General features: G+C 35.9%; 1 long non-coding RNA gene across 1 annotated transcript in view; it reads right to left on the bottom strand.

Annotated features, from left to right (window-relative positions):
- The window catches only part of LOC103105748 (uncharacterized), a 67,218-nt gene extending 61,644 nt beyond the window's left edge, over positions 1 to 5,574 (bottom strand). The window contains exons 1-2 of the long non-coding RNA XR_008915033.1: positions 4,961 to 5,574; positions 4,186 to 4,294 (exon numbers count right to left, since the gene is read on the bottom strand). This is a non-coding gene — a long non-coding RNA (uncharacterized LOC103105748). The remainder of the gene's footprint in view (positions 1 to 4,185; positions 4,295 to 4,960) is intronic.
- Between the last annotated feature and the right edge of the window lie 10,376 nt (positions 5,575 to 15,950).

The raw sequence follows: 15,950 nt of genomic DNA, 5'->3' as shown, positions 1-15,950 counted from the left end.
AAATACATTTTAAATAAAAAAATTTTCAAAACCATTTAGGGTCAGTAACGTTCCCCTTTACTATTTTATTCATTCAGAGATGATTCTGGGTACTTAAAAGCTAGGTCAATGGGGCAACAACTCTGGTTGGTACATTTAGACTAGAATGACACTGAATTTAGTTCTATCAATGACTATGTTGTAAATAACTTTAAAAGGATTTTATATTTAATCCTAAAGGTAATAGGAAACCATTAAAACTGTATGTGTGTAATAGCATCAGACTTTTATTTTATCAAAATTCCATATATATATACCTATATATGATGGATTGGGGAAGGAAGAGCATTGAGGCAGGGAAACAACCAAAGTCTATTCCAATACTCTAGGCATGATATGATGAAGCCCTGTAATAGTTGTGTAAATGGAGAGAAGGATATATATGCTGTTGTGATGTTAGAAATGAAAAGATATGACAATAGATTGAATACATAGAGGTCAGTGAAAACAGAGAAGTTGAGATTCTTGACAGTCATTAGAAAGTTTTGAAGAAGAGTTTAGGTAGAAAAGATAATGAGTTCTTTTTTTAATATATTAAGGTTAAGATATCTATATGATATTCAGAATTGAAGAATATACATTTATAATGAACAGAGTTAGTAATTACATGACTTTCCTAACACCATGTAGCAGCACATGCTTAGGAGTGAAGAAGATAGATTATAAGTGTAATTTAAGGCTGAAGATTAGAAATTAATTTCTCTCATGTTTTTCTTCTTTACTGCCACAACCACCACCTAGTAAAGACCTTAGTTATTGTAACAAAGTCTTCTTGCCTCTTCTCTTTCATTCTAATCTATACCATATATCTCTATAAGAATCATAGTTTGTAACAATATGTTAGGTCATATCATTCCTCTAATTCAAAGCAGTATCTGCTTATTTTTCTAGAAAACATTTTGATTTCTTACCCAAAAGAACAGAAGGTAGGCCATAAAGCTATAAATTACAGTCCAAAGATCCTTAACCACTTCTTTAGCCAACTTCACCTCTTGCTCTTGATACCATACACTCCTACAAGGCTTTTTTTAAAACCCTTACCTCCCATCTTGGAGTCAATACTGTGTATTGGTTGCAAGGCAGAAGAGTAGTAAGAGGTAGGCAATGGGGGTTAAGTGACTTGCCCAGGGTCACACAGCTGGGAAGTGTCTGTAGCCAGAATTGATCCTAGGACCTCCCATCTCTAGGCCTGACTCAATCCATTGAGCCACCCAGCTGCCTCCCTACAAAGTTTTGGACCTTTCTAATTTAAAATTCTCCCTACAATCCTTGGCATACAGTTTCCCTACAATCCTTGGCATACACTTCTTGAGGATGATTCTGTCAAGAACTCAGAAAAGGAAATACAAAATGGAAAATACCAGCAAGGGGGAAAGCTTGCCTAGTTGAATCCATGTTTTGTTTGGGGTTGGTACCTGAATGGAGAAAAAGAATATGATCCATTCTCAACTCCTCATATAAAAGATGCAAAACAGACATTTGTCACATAGAAATTATAGCCAAAAATACCTACTTAGAAACTTTTTTAATCTTTATTGGATGTAGCTCTACCTGAGGTTGATAAAGTATTAAGAAATTTCACACAGGTTGTCATACAATGTAGAAAATGCAAAATTAAGTTGACATCCTCGAAAGAGGACTAGAATTCAGGAGCAACAGGTACTGGTACCAATTGTGTTAATGCATGGAATTGAACAAGTTACTACCAATCTATGGGTCTTAGTTTCATCAGTTTCTAGGAGGTCAGACTAGATATTCACACACATCTTTGGTCCCTTTCAACTCTTGCCTGTCGATGATCAGAAGAATCAATGGTGTTCATTATTCCCAAACGTACTAAGCAATAGATCATGGGAAGATTTCAGGGAAATTGAATACACGCTTCCTGGATGGCCCCTATAAGCCATCTACATTAGACTAGAAGCTTTTGCTTTATTGATATTTCATTAATTAACCCAGAGTATCCCTCCTGCTATGAGTATTATACTGTTTTTCCACTGAGGATCTCTGGAGAAAAAAATGAACTCATGGTAAATAATCTCAGCTTGGTTCTCACTGAACCTTAAAATCCTCCTTCCTTATCTCTTTATCTCATTTCCTGTTGCTTTGAATCTTTTTTCTCTCCTATTACAATGGTTTCATCCCTCTCTCTGCGTAATCTCTCTGTGTACCTTGAAACATCTCTATAGTCAGTGACATAGCCTAATTTCCATGTAGTGATTGAAATTATTCAATGTGAACTCTCTCTTCTTGCCTACATTCCTCAAACATCTTGAGCAACAAGTGTCTCTCCTTTGCTCTTATCAAGGAAGAAGTTATCTCCATTCTTCACTAAGTTTTCCAGCTTATGGTTTTGATTCATTTCCTTCCAGCCTCTTGTAGAACTTTAGTTTTGTCCCCACTCTGAAGTATTTTCAGTGTCTCTTTCTACAAACTCCTGAACTCACTAGACTTAAAGATCTTATAGTAAAGATAGAATAAAATCTTGCCTCAGAAACTTGCTCTGTGATCTTAGTCAGCTCAACTAATTGGCCCTGCACCCACTCTCCAAAGAGAGAAGAGCCACAGCATCTGATGCCAACTTCTTGCTTCTCTTGTCAGGATCCAGCTATCTCTAGGAGGAGGGTGAAGAGAAGGAAATCTAGAAATATCTATTCATATCTCCCCATGAACCATATCTAAACAGACCTTTTGATCCACAGCATATTGGATCCTATCTTCTCTCATCAACTCTGGGAACATAATTATCTTTCGAACATTTCCCCTCCCATTCTAAGTTCCAGTCTCTTTTTATCCACTTACTCTTTTGTGTATAAACATGTGATTGATTTTATCACTCTAAAAACAAAACAATATGAATATCGGCATATCAATATGTCTAGCAAGTGGTACAAAGAAGAAAACAGCATTAAAAATATAAATAATACATTAAATTAACTAAGAACAACAATATCTAGGTCCCTGAGGTCCCCCTAAATTGTCGTTTTTCAAAAAAATAATTTAGTCAATTTAGAACATTATTCCTTGGTTGCAAGAATCATATTCATTTCCTCTCTTCCCTACCCCTACCCTCCTATAGCCCACATGAAATTCCACTGATTATTACATGTATCCTTGATCAGAACCTATTTCCATGCTGTTGATGTTTGCACTACGATGTTTATTTAGAGTCTACCTCCCCAATCATATCCCCTCGACCCATGTAATCAAACAGCTGTTTTTCTTCCATGCTTCTACTCCCACAAATTTTCCTCTGTATGTAGATAGTATTTTTTCTCGTAGATTTCTCCAAGTTGTTCAGTATCACTGCATTTCCACAAATGGAGAAGTTCATTATATTCGATTGTACCACAGTGTATCAGTCTCTGTGTACAAAGTTCTCCTGGTTCTACTTCTCTCACTCTGCATCAATTCCTTGAGGTTGTTTCAATTCCCATGGAATTCCTCCACTTTATTATTCCTTTGAGAACAATAGTATTCCATCACCAACATATACCATAATTTGTTTAGACATTCCCCAATTGAAGGGTATCCCTCATTTTCCAATTTTTTGCCACCACAAAGAGCGGAGTTATGAGTATTCTTGTATAAGTCTTTTTCCTTATTATCTCTTTGGGGTACAATCCCAGTGCTATGGCTGGATCAAAGGGCAGTGTTTTATCTCCCTTTGGGCATAGTTCCAAATTGCTCTCCAGAATGGTTGGATCAATTCACAACTACACCAGCAATGATGCCACATCCCCTCCAGCATTCAATACTTTCCCCTGCTGTCTTGTTAGCCAATCTTCTAGGTGTGAGGTGATACCTCAGAGATTTTTTTTATTTGCATTACTCTGATTATAAGAGATTTAGAACACTTTTTCTCTAAATTCACTCTAAATTCATCTTCATATTACTTTACAGTATCATCATTTACTTTTACATCAACTTTATAGTAAAGATGAATTTAGAGTTTGACTTTAAAATTTAAATGGTCAATAAATTTAATAAATAAATTCCCAAGTCAGTCTGGAAATTTAAGGAGAAGAGAGAGGGTAGGGAAAAAGAGTTAATTTAAAATGCTCTGGCTCAGGCTGAGTCAGGCAGAAGTTAAAGGCCTTGGCCTCCCTGAGCCCAAGGGGAAAGGAAGTCAGTCTTATTACTCACCATGAGACCGTCTCAGGGAAGCTGTCTGAGTGAACTCCTCCAGGCTGAGTTCCATGATCAAACTGGCACACAGGCTACTCACAGGAAGTGATCAACCAGATTCAACTTTCTGGGGAAAGAGTTTTTGAGAGATGAAAAATCCCAAATATAGAGACTTTTCACCCTTGTGTCTCCACCTCTAAAATTTCACATCTACTAATCGCATTAAAGGCTTTCTCCAGGACTGCTCATACTTTTCGTTCTCACCTTCTTTGATTAGTTTATATCTTTTGAGCTACTTCACACTTCTTTAGTTCACCTTTTGTTAGTTTCTTGACCTTTTTGTGATTAATCTAACCTTTTTAGTTACTTAAAATCTTTTTGTATTAAGGTCTAAAAATAGACTTAGCTTAAAGTTCTAGCTTCGCTATAAGGTGAGAACTAAGTACCTTCATTGATCAAACAGGTGATTACAACTTTATCTTCCCCTAAAATATGTCTAAGCAGGGTGGAGTAATGTAAAGTACTACAAGACATTCCTGAGTCTGTTAAAGAGAGTGTCTTCATTTTTACAATCAGGAGATAGATAAATCAAATCTTCTAAAATATGGTCTGAGTAGGGTGGAGTAGTTTTAAAATTCACAATATACATAGCTATATCTTGTCATTTCATCCTATACAGTTTGTTACTGTTCCCTCTAAGTATTATTCTTCTAGCTGCCTAGGTGTTAATAACAATTTTTAAGAGTTACAGATGTTGTCTTTTCTAGTAGGGATACATATCAATTTAACTTACTGGGTCTCTCAAAAAAGGTTGTTTCTTTTTTGTTTGTTTTGTTTTTCTTTTTTCCCTTTTTTCCAGTAACATTTGATGATTCTCTTGCGTTCTGTGTTTGGGCATCAATTTTTTCTATTCAGGTCTAGTCTTTTCTGTACAAATGCTTGGAATTCTTCTATTTTGTTGAATATAGTCAGTTTTGCTGGGTAGTTGATTCTTGGTTGTAGACCTAGTTCCCTTGCTTTCCAGAATATCATATTCCATGTCTTTCGGTTCTTCGGTGTAGATGCGGCCAGATCTTATGTTATCCTCACTGTGGTTCCATTGTATCTGAATGACTTCTTCTTGGTAGCTTCTAATATTTTTCCCTTGGTCTGATTGTTCTTGAATTTGGCTATAACATTCCTGGGTGTTGTCAGTTGGGGATTATGTACAGGAGGTGATCTGTGGATTCTTTCAATCTCCACTTTTCCCTCTTGTTCTAGAATATTGGGGCTGTTTTCTTGGATAATTTCCTGTAGTATAATATCCGGGAATTTTCTTTTGTCATGGTCTTCTGGTAGAACAATGATACTTAAACTGTCTCTCCTTGAATGATTTTTCTAAGTCCTCTGTTTTGTGAATGAGATGCTTCAGAGTTTCCTCAATTTTTTTCATTCTTTTGTTTTTGTTTTATAGTGTCCTGCTGCATTGTGAGGTCACTTGATTCTAGTTGTATTCTGGTTCTTGAAGATTGAATTTCATCCCTGGATTTTTGGTCATCCTTCTCATTCTGGTCTGATTTTCTTTGGAGTTCATTTTTCATTCTCTTTACCTTATCTCTCATCTCCTTTGCCTCATATTTCATCCTTTTTATGTCATTTCTCATCTCCTTTGCCTCATGTTTTGTCTTTGCATCATCTTTCATCTCCTTTGTCTCATTTTCAAGCTGGTTGATTTTGACTTTCAAGACACTATTTTTTGTTTCCAGATAACTTATCTTAGTTGTTAAGTCCTTTTCCCAATTGTCTTCAGTCTCTTTTAATTGTGTTTTGAATTATATTTTGAGTTCTTCCAAAGCCTGTGTCCAATTTGCTAGAGTTTCTGTGTTTTAGCTTGATGTTCGTTGATCCTCCTCTGTTCCATTTGCTCTTTTTTCATTGTCTGTATTGAAGCTGTTGGTTTTAATTCTTTTTTCTTTTACTGTTGTTTGCTCATACTTACCCCTTCTTTTTTTATTTTTTTAAAACCCTTACCTTCCGTCTTGGAGTTAATACTGTGTATTGGTTCCAAGGGAGAAGAGTGGTAAGGTTTAGGCCATAGGGGTCAAGTGACTTGCCCAGGGTCACACAGCTGGGAAGTGTCTGAGGAACCTAGGATCTCCCATCTCTAGATCTGGCTCTCAGTCCAGTGAGCTGCCCAGCTTCCCCCATTTTTACCCTTTAATCCCCGCATTTGTCTGTGCTCTTGTTCCTCTCATTTTCTTAGTGTTTGGGTTTTCTGTCAGTCTCCTCTCTTGGAACTTTGTCAGGCGATCTCTCAGTGCAGTCTTTGAGGTAGAAGTGTTGGAGCTTGAGCCTCACTGTCCTCTGACGGGTTTTGTTTGGATTAAAGTCCAGCAGTCTTTGAGGGAGGGGTGTGGAGCTTGAACTTCCCTAACCTCTGAAGACTTTTGATGAGATTAAGTTCAGCTGGATTGGGCTGGATTTGCACTGGGGCCAAAACCTCCTGGAAGTCGGGAGCAAGTCTCCATGAAGTTGTGACCAGGCTAGAGCTCTGCACTCCCTCTCCACCTCCTTCCCCACTACCTGTGTTCGATGCTCTGAGCCTGGCACAGCCCTGCCGGCAAGGTGCTCCCTCAGGACCAGCACCTTTGCCTGCCCAGAGATTCCTGCTGCCACTGGAGCCTTAGTGCTCTAGGTGGGGAGGTGTGTATCCTGGCACCTTCCTTTTTCCTTCCCCTTAATCCCGAGTTTTCTCAAATTCCAGCTTTTGGGAGGGGCGTACTTTTGAGTCCAGCAAGGGGATTCTTTGGCTCTGTCTTGTTGTTAGGGTTGATTTTCAGACCCCTGGGAACACTCAGTAATCTGTGAGGAAGGGTTTTTAGAGGTCTGAACTTTTGCTGCCTCTACTCTGCCATCTTGTGTCCTAAATAAATGGTCTTACATATGATAGAGAGCAAATACATTTTCCATCATTGATTTAGAAAGTTTAACTATACTGATGATCTGAAAGATGTGAATTAAAATTACACTGAGAGACACTCATTCCCATCTGACTTTCAATAACTATACTCAAAGTCATGTCTACACATTCATTGTTCCAAAATTCTTTTGAATTTTCATTGAGAAGCCTCTAGAAATATATATTAGAGCGGAAAATACACAATCTGCCCCTTGCAGCAAAATATGGATGGAAACTACCAAAAACCTGTCTCTTGTTTCTTCTCTTGGGGATGGAGATAACATCTGGTTAAGTAGACATCATTGGTTTGTTTTTAAACTGAGAAAAACATGCACAAGTTTATATGCAGAAGAGTTAGTGGATAAAAAAGCGTTTGGAACTTAAATTGGGGTGGAGGTTTCTGAGGAATAAATTTCCAGAACTTATTAAAGAAAATAGGCTAAAACATGCAAGTAAAAATATTTTATTTGCAAGGATCACCTCTGCTTCCAAGACTGTAGCAAAGGAGAAAGGTTTAGGGGTAATTCCCAAGTGTTGTAAGGTATAGAATTATAAGAGGAAGCTCATATAAATAAGTTCAGTGTTTTGTTGGAACTGTGGGGTAAGATAATTATGAGCTAATGTCAGAGAGAAAGTTAAAAACAATGCTGGTGCAAATATCCAAAGGCGATCAAATGTATGGAAAATACACTATGAAGAGTGACAAATTGTAAAACAGGTCAATGGTGAAATGATTGTAGCAGTAATGTCCTCATCATACAAAAGCATTTATTTTTTTAACATTTAATTTGGTCATTTCCAAATATTATTCTTTGGAAACAAAGATCATTTTCTTTTCTTCCCTCCCCCACTACCACCAACACCTCTGCCATAGACGAAGTGCGATTCCACTGGGTATCACATGTGTTCTTGATTCGAACTAATTTCCATGTTTTTGGTATTTGCATTAGAGTGTTTATTGAGAGTCTCTCCTCAGTCATATCCCCTCAACCCCTATAGTAAAACAGTTGCTTTTCCTCAGTGTTTTTATTCCCACAGTTTATCCTCTGCTTATGGATAGTATTTTTTAGATCCTGCAGATTGTTCAGAAACATTACATTGACACTAATGGAGAACTCCATTACGTTCGATTATACCACAGTGAATCAGTCTATGTGTACAATGTTTTCCTGGTTCTGCTCCTTTCTCTCTTTATCAGTTGTTGCAGTCTCCATGGAACACCTCCACTTTATTATTCCTTTGAGCACAATAGTATTCCATCACCAACATATAACAAAATTTGTTCAGCCATTCTCCAGTTGAAGGGCATCCCCTCATTTTCCAATTTTTGGCTACCACAAAGAGCGCAGCTATGAAAATTCTTGTACAAGTCCTTTTCCTTATTATCTCTTTGGGGTAAAAACACAGCAGTTCAATAGCTGGATCAAAGGGCAGACAGTCTTTTATCACCCATTGGGCATAGTTCCAAATTGCCCTCCAGAATGGCTGGATCAATTCACAACTCCACCAGAAATGCATTAATGTCCCTAATTTGCCACATCCCCTCCAGCATTCATTAGTTTCCTTTGCTGTCATGTTGAAAAATCTGCTAGGTGTGAGGTGATACCTCAAAATTGTTTTGATTTGCATCTCTCTGATTATAAGAGATGTCTTTAACTGAAAATTGTCTATTCGTGTCTCTTGCTCATTTTTCAATTGGAGAATGGTTTGATATTTTGTACAACTGATTTAGCTCTTTATAGATTTGAGTAATTAAATCTTTGTCAGAGGTTTTTGTTCTGAAGATATTTTCCCAATTTGTTGCTTTCCTTCTAATTTTAGTTACATTGATTTTGTTTTTACAAAATCTTTTTAATTTGATATAGTCAAAATTATTTATTTTACTTTTGTGACTCTTTCTAAGCCTTACTTGGTTTTAAAATCTTTCCCTTCACAAAGTTCTGACATGTATACTATTCTGCATTCACCTAATTTACTTATAGTTTCCTTCTTTATATTCAAGTCATTCACCCATTCTGAGTTTATCTTGGTGTAGAGTGTGAGGTGTTGATCCAAACCTAATCTCTCCCACACTGTCTTCCAATTTTCCCAGCAATTTTCATCAAATAATGGATTTTTCTCCCAAAAGCTGGGGTCTTTGGGTTTGTCAAAGAGCATCTTAATGAGGTCTTTTACCAAGTCTGTAACACTGGTCCTCCTTTCTGTCTCTTAGCCAGTACCAAATTGTTTTGATGACCACTGCTTTGTAATATAGTTTGAGATCTGGGACTGCAAGGCCACCTTCCTTTGTATTTTTTTCATTATTTCCCTGGATATCATTGATCCTTAATTCTTCCAAATGAACTTTGTTATTTTTCTCCAATTCAGTAAAATAGTTTTTTGGTGGTTCAATGGGTATGACACTAAATAGATAGATAAGTTTGGGTAGGATGGTCATTTTAATATGTTAGCTAGTCCCACCCATGAGCAATCAATGTTTTTCCAATTGTTTAGACCTAGTTTTAATTGTGTGGAGAGTGTTTTGTAGTTGTGTTCATATAGTTCTTGTTTTTGTCTCGGCAGATAGATTTCTAAGTATTTTATATTGTCTCTGGTGACTTTAAATGGAATTTCTCTTTCTAATTCTTGCTGCTGAACTGGGTTAGAGATATATAGAAATGCTGATGACTTATGTGGGTTTATTTTGTATCCTGCAACTTTGCTAAAGTTGTTGATTATTTTGATTACTTTTTAGTTGATTCCCTGGGATTCTTTAAGTAAATCATCATATCACCAAGAGTGATAGCTTGGTCGCCTCAATGCCAATTTTAATACCTTCAATTTCTGTTTCTTCTCCAATTGCTACTGCTAGTGTTTCTAGTACAATATTAAATAATAAAGGGGATAATGGGCATCCTTGTTTGACTCCTGATCTTATTGGGAAGGCCTTGAGTTTTTTTCTCCATTGCAGATGATGTTTGCTGATAGTTTTAGGTATATACTGTTTATTACTTTTAGGAAGGACCCTTCTATTCCTATACTCTCTAGTGTTTTCAATAGGAATGGGTGTTGTATTTTGTCAAAGGCTTTTTCTGCATCTATTGAAATAATCATGTGATTTTTGTAAGTTTTCTTGTTTATATGGTCAATTATGTGAATGGTTTTCCTAATATTGAACCATCCTTGCATTCCTGGTATGAATCCTGCCTGGTCATAGTGGATAACCCTTGTGATGACTTGCTGTAGTCTTTTTGCTAGTATCCTATTTAAGATTTTTGCATCTATATTCATTAGGGAGATTGGTCTATAGTTTTCTTTCTCTGTTTTTGACCTGCCTAGCTTTGGGATCAGTACCATGTTTGTGTCGTAAAAAGAATTTGGTAGAACTCCTTCTTGGCTTATTCTGTCAAATAGTTTGTATAGTACTGGGGTTAGCTGTTCTTTGAATGTTTGATAGAATTCATTTGTGACTCCATCTGGACCTGGGGATTTTTTCTTAGGGACTTCTTTGATGGCTTGTTCAATTTCTTTTTCTGATATGGGGTTGTTTAGGTCATTTAGTTCTTCTTCTTTTAGTCTAGGCAATTAATTTTATGTAAGTATTCATCCATATCACTTAGATTGCCATATTTTTGCCATAGTAAAATAGTAGTAGTAGGGAATAGTAGTTTTTAATGATTGCCTTGATTGCCCCTTCATTAGAGGTGAGGTCTCCCTTTTCATCTTGGATACTATCAATTTGGCTTTTTTCTTTCCTTTTTTTAATTAGATTGACTAGTACGTTGTCAATTTTATTTGTTTTTTTCAAAGTACCAGCTTCTAGTCTTATTTATTAAATCAATACTTCTTTGACTTTCAATTTTATTAATTTCTCCTTTGATTTTCAGGATCTCTAATTGAGTCTTCATCTGAGGATTTTTAATTTCTTCACTTTCTAGTTTTTTAATTTGTATGCTAATTCATTGACCTCTGCCTTTCTTAATTTGTTTATATATGAACTCTAGGATATAAATTTCCGCCTGAGTACTGTTTTGGCTGTATCCGAAAGGTTTTGAAAGGATGTCTCACCATTGTCATTTTCTTCAATGAAGTTATTAATTGTTTCTACGATTTGTTCTTTAACTAGCTGGTTTTGGAGAATCATATTGTTTAATTGCCAATTAATTTTTGATCTATCCATGTACCCTTACTAATTATTATTTTTATTGCACTGTGGTCTGAGAAGGTTGCATTTATTATTTCTGCCCTTTTGCACTTCTTTGCAATGATTTTGTGCCCTAGTTCATGGTCAATTTTTGTGAATGTACCATGTGCTGCTGAAAAGAAGGTTTATTCCTTTTTGTCTCTATTTATTCTTCTCTATATGTCTACTAACTCTAATTTTTCTAAGTATTCATTTGCTTCTCTCACCTCTTATTTATTTTTTGACTTGATTTATCTAGTTTGGCTAGGGGAAGGTTCAGATCCCACTAGTATAGTTTTCTATCTATTTCATCCTTGAGCTCCTCTAGTTTCTCCTTAAAAATCTGGATGGTCTGCCATTTTGTGCATACATATTGAGTACAGATATTTCCTCATTGTCTATACTGCCTTTTATCAGGATGTATTTACCTTCCCTATCTCTTTTAACTAGATTTAATTTTACTTTGGCTTTGTCTGATATCATGATTGCTACTCCTGCCTTCTTTTTATCATTTGATGCCCAATAGGTTTGGCTCCATCCTCTTACTTTCACCCTATGCGTATCTACCTTCCTCATGTGTGTTTTTTGCAGACAGGATATGGTAGGGTTTTGTATTCTAATTGACTCTGCTATTCGCTTGAGTTTTATGAGTGAGTTCATTCCATTCACATTCAGAGTTGTGATTACTAGGTGTGTATTTCCCAGCATTTTGATTTCAACTCCTAGTCCTGCCTTTTCTTCTTTCACTATTTCCTTCTAAACCAATGTTTGTTTATAGTCATCCCCCCATTCCCTTCCTTATTTTACTTCCCTTTCTACTCCCCAACCCTTCTTAATCACTCCTTTATTTCCCCCCCTCTTCTTCCCTTGTTCTGCTTCCCTCCCCACCAGTCCATTTTTTTTCCCTTCTACTCCCCTATAGGGCGCAAATCAATTCCCTTCCCCAATGGATTGGGTTGTTCTTACCTCTTTGGGTCAGTTTTAAAGTACATAAGAGTGAGTATTTCCTGTCTCCAACCTTTTTAGCCTTCCAATGTATCGATGTTCTCCCCCCTCCCGCCATGAGCTTCTTTATGACATATAAATTTACCCCCATTTGTTTCTTTTCCCATTTCTTTTAGTCATAATCTCTTTTCTTTTTTAGCTCTAGTCATGTATATATACATACACATGTATATGTATTTATGTATGCATAAAACTATATACCTATTTATGTCTTGTCCTTTCATCCTATACAGTTTGTCAATGTTCCCTCTAAGTGTAATACATTCCATTTCTTTTTCTTCTCTAATTGCTACTGCTAGTGTTTCTAGTACAATGTTAACTAATAGAGGTGATAATGGGCATCCTTGTTTTACTCCTGATCTTATTGGGAAGGCTTCCAGTTTATCCCAATTGCAGATGACGTTTGCTGATGGTTTTAGTAGATATATACTGTTTATTATTTTTAGGCAAAGCCCTTCTATTCTTATGCTGTCTAGTGTTTTCAATAGGAATGGGTGTTGTATTTTAGCAAAGGCTTTTTCTGCATCTATTGAGCTAATCATGTGATTTTTGTTGGTTTGCTTGTTGATGTGGTCAACGATGTGGGTGGTTTTCCTAAAATGGAATCAGCCTTGCATTTCCTGGTATAAATTGGCACAAGGAGACCAAGCCATCACTCTTTGCAGATGAGATGATGGTTTACTTAAGGAACCCTAGAGAATCAACCTAAATGTTACTCGAAATAATCAACAACTTTAGCAAAGTTGCAGGATACAAAATAAACCCGCATGAGTCATCACCATTTCTCTCTCTAGATATAAAACCCATTTCAGCAGCAAGAATTAGAACGAGAAATAACATTTAAAATCACCCTAGACAATAGAAAATATCTATATATTTGGCTTTTGGGGGCCGTACCTTTTGATCCAGGTCTGGGAGGAGGGTTCCCCAGGTCTGTCCTGTTCAGCTTGAATTTTAGTGTCCTAGGAGCACTCACTTTGTGATCAGTAAGGAAGTGTTTCTGAGTTCTGAACTTTCTCAGCTTCTAAGCCGCCATCTTGACCAGAAGTCCTCCATGGTCTCATTTTCCAATTTTTTTGCAGCTATGAATATTCTTGTACATGTATTTTTTCTTACTCTCATTGCGGTACAAACCTAGGCTCAAAGGCAAATAGTTTTATAGTGCCCTTTGGGCATAGTTTCAAAATGCCCTCCAGAATGGTTGGATCAATTCACAACTCCACCAGCAATGCATTAATGTCCCTACTTTGCCACATCCCCTCCAGCATTCATTACTTTCCTTTGATACCATGTTTGCCAATCTGTTAGGTGTGAGGTGATACCTCAGAGTTGTTTTGATTTCCATCTCTCTGATTATAAGAAATTAAGAACACTTTTTCATGTGCTTATTAATGGCTTTGATTTCTTTGACTGAAAATTGCCTGTTCATGTACCTTGCCCATTTATCAATTGGAGAATGGCTTGATTTCTTTTGTTCAATTGATTTAGCCCTTTGTAAATTTGAGTAATTAGACCGTTGTCAGAGGTTTTTGTTATGAATATTGTTTCCCAGTTTATTTCCATTCTAATTTAGGTTACATTGATTTTTTTTGTGGAAAAAAAATTTTAATTTGATGTAATCAAAATTATTGATTTTATATTTTGTGACTCTTTCTAAGTCTTGTTTGGTTTTGAAATCTTTCCCTTCCCAAAAGTCTGACATGCATAATATTCCGTGTTCACATAATTTACTTAAAGTTTTCTTCTTTATGCTCAGGTCATTCACCCATTCTGAGTTTATCTTGGTGAAGGGTGTGAGGTGTTAATACAAGCCTAATCTCTCACACACAGTATTCCAATGTTCCCAGCAGTTTTTATCAAATAGTGGATTTTTTGTCATAGACTGTCTTGCTGAGGTCACTTACCTGAAGTATTTTCCATCTTAGCCAGTACCAAATTGTTTTGATAACCACTGCTTTATAGTATAATTTGTGATCTGGTACTGCAAGGCCACCTTCCTTTGCATTTTTTTCATGATATCCCTGGATATCCTTGATCTTTTGTTCTTCCAAATGAACTTTATTATAGTTTTTTCTAATTCTGTAAAAAAGTTTTTTGGTAGTTTGGTATGGCACTAAATAAATAGATAACTTTGGGTAGGATGGTCATTTTTTTTCTGTTCCCTCGTCCTACCCATGAGCAGTTAATTTTTTCCCCAGTTGCTCAGATCTAGTTTTATTTGTGTGGAAAGTGTTTTGTAGTTGTGTTCCTGTGTTTGTCTCAGGAATAGATTCCTAAGTATTTTATATTGTCTAGGGTGATTTTGAGTGGAATTTCTCTTTCTAATTCCTGCTACTGTGATGTGTTGGAGATATATAGAAATGCTGACAACTTATGTGGGTTTATTTTGTATCCTGGGGCTTTGCTAAAATTGTTGATTATTTCCACTAGCTTTTTAGTGGATTCTCTAGGATTCTTTAAGGAGGCCATAATATCATCTGCAAAGAGTGATGGCTTTGTCTCTTCATTGCCAATTTTAATACCTTCAATTTCTTTTTCTTCTTTAATTGCTACTGCTAGTGTTTCTAGTACAAGGTCAAATAATAGAGGCAATAATTGGCATCCTTGTTTCACTCCTGATCTTAATTGGAATGCATCTAGTTTATCCCCATTGCATATGGTTTTGATAGATACTGTTCATTATTTTTAGGAAAGACCCTTCTATTTCATTTCTTTCTAGTGTTTTCAATAGGAATGAGTGTTGTATTTTTTCAAAGGCTTTTTCTGCGTCTATTAAGATAATCATGTGATTTTTGTTGGTTTGCTTGTTGATATGGTCAATTATGTGGATGGTTTTCCTAATATTGAACCATCCTTACATTCCTAGTATAAATCCCACCTGATCATATTGAATAACCCTCCTGATCACTTGCTAGAGTCTTTTGCTAGTGTCCTGTTTAAGATTTTTGCATCTTTGTTCATTAAGGAGATTGGTCTATAGTTTTCTTTCTCTGTTTTTGACCTGCCTGGCTTTGGAATCAGTATCATATTTGTGTCATAAAAAAATTTGGTAGAACTCCCTCTTTGCTTATTTTGTCAAAAAATTGGTATAGTATTGGGATTAGCTGTTCTTTGAATGTTTGATAAAATTCATTTGTGAATCCATTAGGCCCTGGGAATTTTTTCTTATGGTGTTCTCTGATGGCCTGTTAAATTTATTTTTCTGATATGGGATTATTTAAGAATTCTTTTTCTGCTTCTGTTAATCTAGGCAGTTTGTATTTTTGTAAATATTCATCCATATCATCTAGATTGGCATATTTATTGCCATATATTTGAGCAAAATAGTTTTTAATGATTGCCTTAATTTCCTCTTCACTGCAGGGGTAAGGTCTCCCTTTTCATCTATGATACTGTTAATTTTGTTTTCTTCTTTCCTTTTTTTCTATAGATTGACCAGTATTTTGTCTATTTTGTTTTTTTTTTTCAAAATACCAGCTCTATTCTTATTTATTAGTTCAATACTTCTATCACTTTTTATTTTTATCAATTTTGCCTTTACTTTTTAGAATCTCTAATTAGGTTTTCTTCTGTGGGTTTTTTAATTTGTTCACTTTCAAATGTTTTTGATTTGCATGTCCAATTCATTGACTTCTGCCCTCCCTAATTTGTTAATATATGAACTCAAGGATATAAATT

The sequence above is a fragment of the Monodelphis domestica genome, chromosome 1 (genome assembly GCF_027887165.1).
Source record: "Monodelphis domestica isolate mMonDom1 chromosome 1, mMonDom1.pri, whole genome shotgun sequence".
Lineage (NCBI taxonomy): Eukaryota > Metazoa > Chordata > Mammalia > Didelphimorphia > Didelphidae > Monodelphis > Monodelphis domestica.
The sequence above is the reverse complement of the archived record's forward strand: the minus strand, read 5'-3'. Positions and strand labels throughout refer to the sequence as shown.